The following is a 6,227-nucleotide window of genomic DNA, read 5'->3' on the forward strand; positions in this document are numbered from 1 at the left end:
ATTTGTAAATGAGTCTGTAAATGCCATAGCTTCCTGGTAAACCAGGCTTTAACTCTCTAATGAAGCAGATTCAGCTTCCCTACTTTATTAGGCTTAATATTTTATTCAGCTCCCTAGTTTATTATGGTTAATGTCTGATTTCCTTTGTCCCCCTTGTTAGTATCTAGGGTGAATCTGAAATGTCCTGAGAGGTCGGGTTGCTGTCAGGCATGGTCCACAGACATGAACATGGATATAGACATGAACATGGTCATGGTAAAATGGAACTTCCAGGTCATAAACAGTGGAAGGCAGAAGGGACACCATTAGAAACAGTACAGGAGAAGCTGGCAGCAAGAGGGCCGGGGATCCTTGACCGCTCTGCAATGAAGCTGGGAGTTACTCGGGTGGCTTTGCAAACAAAGTTTCCTTTGTTGGTGCATTATTAAAAGGATTCAAATGGAGACTTGCTGCCATTTGTGGTGGCTGTAGGGGCTGAATATTGCCTGGAGTCCCAGAATAAAAATAAGCAGCATCACTGAAGATAATACCTGGAAGTATCTTCGTGACTTCTTAACTCTTTTTATAAGATTTCTTCACTGTAGCCTCCTCATCTATGTGCTTGTATCTTGAAGAATTCCAGTAAGACTTAACAAAGAATACATGTGCCAAAAAACATTTAGCTACCTACACTAACAATTTGATCCAAGCTAGGTCTTCAGAAGAGCTCTGGAGCTCTCGAGTGCAGACTTGCCCTGCTGGACTGTTTCTGCCAGATGAAGTAAGCTTGGTTCCTGAGGGACAGCATCTGGAAGGCAGACCTCATAGAAGACTCCATATAAATACAGAGTCTGCCCTTTTTGATCTGCGTGGGGAAATGAACTTGCTTCCCCCAAAGACAAACTGACAAACAAAAGGCAACATTTCCACCAAGGTGGTCCCAAGGATCTGTAGCCAAGGCTAAGACTCAGCTTGAAGTGTAGCTTAAAGATACGGCTTTACCACAGCAGTGACATCGATACTACACCAGTCTGCAACCTGTAACACCGGAAATGGCTTAAGAGTAGCTCCCCTGTGGATGTCCGGGTGCCACTGCAATTGAGTGGGCCCAGGATCATAGCCCTGCCTGTGCTTAGGACTCCTCATGACATAGGAGTTCACAACGATGGATAGTTTGGCACACTGACCAAAAGGCTAGAGAGGACACATACGTCCTCCAAGCCCAGACATGTTTCCACAGATATCCGAGTTCTTCTTAGCCCTAGAATTTTTGCCTATTAGGAAATAGTGAAAGATAAGCCTTCAACTTAGCTAAATATGCACAGAATCCTAGAATGGGACATTAGACCTTTGACATGTCACCACTAATTTCCATCCCACTATGATAGATGATTCATAACATTTGTTCAGAAAAGAAACAGAGCTTGAAGTCAGAGCTTAAACTCAGGTCTATCAACTGGATAAGAAGTCCATCTCCTCTGCCCAAAACTGGCAGATGTCTCTCAGTCCTCATTTCCTGACCTGCATGGAACATGGATTCCAACATCAGATCTAGCTAGTACTGACAGAAACCTGCAATACCCAGGGCCAGTTTTTTCTTTTCAAATTTGCCAGTAAATGAGAATCACAATTTTGCATCAAACATCCCTTAGTGTCAAATAAAAGATCTCCCTCACAACCACTGTCATAGAAGCCCAGATACCAAAAGCAAGTATATTCCTGAGCCACATGCCTAGATTCTCCGGGTACTTAAGAGCCCCCATCAGCATCTCTAACACTGTTTTGGGGGTTAGAAAACAGTTATGTTCCAAATGCTATCTAAACAAGAATCCCAACTTCAAGCCATCTTAGTTGTACTCCAGGGTTGTGGCAGCCCTGAAAATTTGCTTCTCTAACCCCTACTTAGGAGAGACTAATTGACAGTTCCTCCTACTGCACTACAACTATAAATGGAATGTCAAGTGGTCTATTTTTATCTGTTTCTGGTATCACTTATTTGATAGGGATTGGGTCTTTCTCAATAGGGACTGGTCTTTAATGAATAACTAATGGGTAAGCATCTTTCATAAGATGAGGTATTTTACTGAAACACTGTCAAATTGTGTTCCCCAGCACTTTGTATGTGCTCTGGGCCTGTTGGGGCAGTAGGCTAGAGAAGGGGTTCTATATACATTCCCCCTTGATGGCCCACCGCAGGCTTTTCTTACTTTGCTATGTGAGGACATTCCACACAAAAAAGGTTCAAAAGCCACTGGCTTGAGTTACAACGCCTAATATGGCTTACTACAAGTAGATATATGGGGTTGGGGGTCATGATAATCACTGACAGCTACCTTAAACAAATCCCCCCAAAGCCACCAAAGAAACTAACAGCTTCTCCCAGAGGCACAGGTTTTACTTCACCTGTTTCCAGTTTCTATCACTGAATTCCCTCACTTTTGAGTTTTCCTGCTACCCCTTTTTCATTGCTTAGTACTTGCCTGGGTTGCACATTGCAATTCAGATAGCAATAGCTATCTTTGACCATAGACAATTTTAGGTAGATTTGGTGCTAAGAAATATGACACATGGCTACACCAGTCTCCTGGGCAAGTAGCCGCTGGTGTTGAGCAGCTCTAGGTGAGCAGTGGGTTCTAAACAGTAACCTACGGAGAACAGAACCCAGAGTGGCCTTGGCACAACTGAGGAATTTCCTTTAAGGCCACCCTAAGGGTTAGTCAGGGTTTTGAGCCATTAAGAGCTGGTCAAACAAGTTCTAAGACAACATATAAGAGGTTCAGACTGTACTGTGCCCAGTGATAGAAAGCAGGCAGAAAGCACTTCAGACTCAAGTTCAGAGAATTGTCCACATAGAAGACATGGCCTAAGGCACTGCCAGATGCCCACTGGCAGAGAGGAAGCCTGCCCTACCCCATGTCTTGTTCTAAAAGAAATTTTATAATTAAGAAGCTTCTTATTCAGCCTCTCCTCCTGCCTCTCCAATTATGATTATACACTTGTCTCCCTGACCCTCACGCCATAGTTTGATATCTAGAGCCATGTGGCTCTCCAGAAGCCTGTGCAGTGACATACAGTTTTATAGGACTCACCTGCAGTTGGGGGTCCCTTCATTGATTAGTTGGGTAGAAACAGATGGCAATTGTTTTGCTCTGCATTTTTAAAGTGGGAAAGGTGAACTTTTCAGTGTCTCTACTGTCAATGTTTTATTTAGACGTCAGTACTATTTTCTTTGCTCAGTAATCCGTTAGGGGTATTTTGTATATTTGAAGTAAAGTTGTATATATAGATTAGCTTTTCAGGTTTTTTTACTTGGTGTTTATAGTGGTTTAATAACTTTAGATAAATGGAGAGGGGTTTAGTAGTTGAAGCATACCATGCATTTAGTATCTGAGAATTCATGCTTAAATTTAACCAGATTCTTGATTGACAGAATTAAGTCACTAGTACACTCACTTGGGGAATTCCTGGGAGCAGAGAAATTTTGCTGTCAGTATAGGGACACAGTTGCAGGTGAGGACTCTACAGGACGAGTAGTCAGGAATTGGTGTCGGTGTTATTAGACAGCCACGGAGAAGCAGTCACGCATCACTGCCCGAAGCTTCGCCCTGCAGAGCCCCCCACACCATGCGTCCCGACACCTGTTCTAGCTACAACCATAACTAGCTCTGCTGCTGGGAAAGGCTGGGGCTCTCAAGACCCTAGATCTCATCTGCCAAGTAATTGTTTGTCAAACAGATTGGTGCCCAGAACTATGCTTCTCTTGAGCAGGGAGTCTACGTGAAGGTGTGGTCTCTGCTCTTCCCCTTGGGCCCTGCTCCTCTCACAAGAACAGGGCAAAGTTAACTCCCCCTGATGGCGATGAGGGCGGACAAAGGTGCATGTTCTGACTTTTTCTCCACTTTCTCTCCATTTTTCCAGGTTTTTCTTAAACCAGGAAGATCTAGGTGTTTGGGTATAGTGTGATTTTTATAAGAAACACTTTTGTTCATATAGTTGGATAGAAACAGCAATACAGTTTACTGTAGAGCACCCATGAAATCATCAGTCAGGATAATAAATATATCCATCAGACAGTACGCTCTCCATGAGTGTCACAAAGGTGCCACACTGTCCCATTTCCCTGTTGACATTTCTCTGTCGACAACCTCAAGAAAGCCTCAATTCTCAGTGCTCTGGGTAACCACCACCTAACCAGGTGAAGTTTCCTACTATCCCAACTGACCATTCACCTGGCAGAAGAGTGCCCTCAGGTGAGCAAGGCTGAGGCTGAATACAGGGCCTAAGACGAGGTGACATATGTTCCCTCCCCACCTCCGCACCCAGGTGGAAGGTGAGCCTTGGCCCTCAGGTTTTATGTATCTTCAGATTAGACAGCGCTTTCAAAAGGAATGTGGACAACCCTCTGGTTAAGAGGGTTCAGTATCTGCAAGGTGCGTGAAGTTCACTTTAGTTCTGTTCTTCACGAACTTCACGAAGGACGTTTTTGTCCCTCAAACAAGTCTAACTCAAAAAAAGTCCACACTCTTCACCCAAACTGATCCAACCTTGAGTCCCTAAAGCAACGAGAGGACCCAGCTTTTCCTTCCTTTCTGCCATATTCTCTCAATAGGAGTTTCTCTCCAGTAGATATTTTAGGATACGACTGAAGGCTACAAGAAAAGCAGTTAGAAACTTCACGAAAAAAAATCGAGATAAGATTACTGAGTTTGCTTTAAGCGTAGAAGCTCCAAACCTATCTTTGTTTTGAAAGGGGTTTAGCAAACTGCAGTAAGTTAGCTGGGAGAGTGATTTTGCTGAAGGATCTTTTATGCTAGAGGTTGGACAGAAGTCAATAAAAAGCAGGTGATTTCTCAGAAAGATTTGAGCATGAGAGAGAAGAAATCTCAAGTTCAAGATTCAATCTTAAGCTTTAAGAACAGAATCCCTTTTAGAAGCTCCCAGGAGTTAGAAAATTTTCTCCTCTGTCTGTATTTCAAGGAAGAGAAAACATGCCTGATAAAATGACTTCAGACAGGTAGTGCCCACCTATTTTCTGTCTGCACACAACACTGGTTGCCCTGCTTTCCAGCTCCTCAATCTGTTTGCTTAGATTCTTTGCCTTTTTCTCCATTCACCTTTCACTTCTGAAGTAAGCTAACCAAAATTTCCCTTGAGATCTTTGAAAAGTTTGGCTCATTTCCACCCACCCCTCCCAGCCATCAGAGAAGTTTTCAAGCACCAGGATGCCTGTAAAACTTTGGCCTCTGTCATTCCGCCCCCGCCCAGCAACAGCAGAGCCAGCAACACACCGCAACAGGCGGCCCCTTCTGACTTCTCACAGCCCCTCCCTCTTAGGTGCGGACCAAGAGAGCGCCAAAGAGCAGCCCGGCTCTACACCTGGTCCCTGACGCCTGGCAGGTGAAAACAAGTCTCCGGAAGCGCGGCTGCCCAAGGCCTTCTCTTTAAGCTCCCTATTTTAAAGAGGCTCTGCTTCCCCTGCCTGCTTTTTTACTATGTTGTAAAAGCTTCTGAGTTATTAAAAACGTATTTTGAGGGAACAGTTTAGAGTCATCTGCAAAAAGTGGCTGACTCAACTGCCCCTCTGGCACTTTGTCTTTTTTTTTAATTGATTTTTAAAGAGAGGAAAGGAGAGGGAAAGAGACAAACTGATATCAGTGTGAGAGCAGAACATATTGGCTGCCTCCTGCGCACCCCTACCTGGAACTGAGCTGCAACCCCAAGCAAGTAAGCCACTGGCAACCTCCTGGTGCACGGACCACAACTACCCAGCTGGCCAGGGCTAGCACTGAGTCTTAATACGGAGGATTTTCAGTATGGCCTAAGGAATTTCAAAATGAGAACGACGAGTACCTGCAGGCATACTTCATTTTATTACACTTCGCTTTATTTGCTTCACAGGTGTAGCTTTTCTTACAAACTGAAGGCAAGGCCCTCCACCAGCAGAAAGATTACGACTCACTTTGCTGCAATACTCATTTCAGTATGGTGGCCTGGGATCAAAACACATTATCGCCTAGGTATGCTCGTGTTTGGTCAGACACTAGGTTAGAGTCGCGCATCTTTACCCTCAGACAACACTCCCTTATCACTCACTCGTGTGTGTCATTCTTTTACTCTTTAATTCACAAGTGTTAAAGCCTATGATTCAGAGAAAGCAGGGAAGTGGCCTGGTGCGGCTTTGGGTTTGTCTCTGCTTCTCAAACTGGCCTGGTAGGTGTACGAGACCCTTCAGGATGCACGTTCCTGTA

At 44.4% G+C, this 6,227-nt stretch overlaps 1 pseudogene; it reads left to right on the top strand.

The window, feature by feature from the left end:
• The first annotated feature begins 203 nt into the window (after positions 1-203).
• Positions 204-521, top strand: LOC107532972 (NADH dehydrogenase [ubiquinone] 1 beta subcomplex subunit 3 pseudogene; annotated as a pseudogene).
• The last annotated feature ends 5,706 nt before the right edge of the window (positions 522-6,227 follow it).

Source organism: Miniopterus natalensis, chromosome 1 (genome assembly GCF_054644295.1).
Source record: "Miniopterus natalensis isolate mMinNat1 chromosome 1, mMinNat1.hap1, whole genome shotgun sequence".
In the NCBI taxonomy this organism is placed as follows: Eukaryota; Metazoa; Chordata; class Mammalia; order Chiroptera; family Miniopteridae; genus Miniopterus; species Miniopterus natalensis.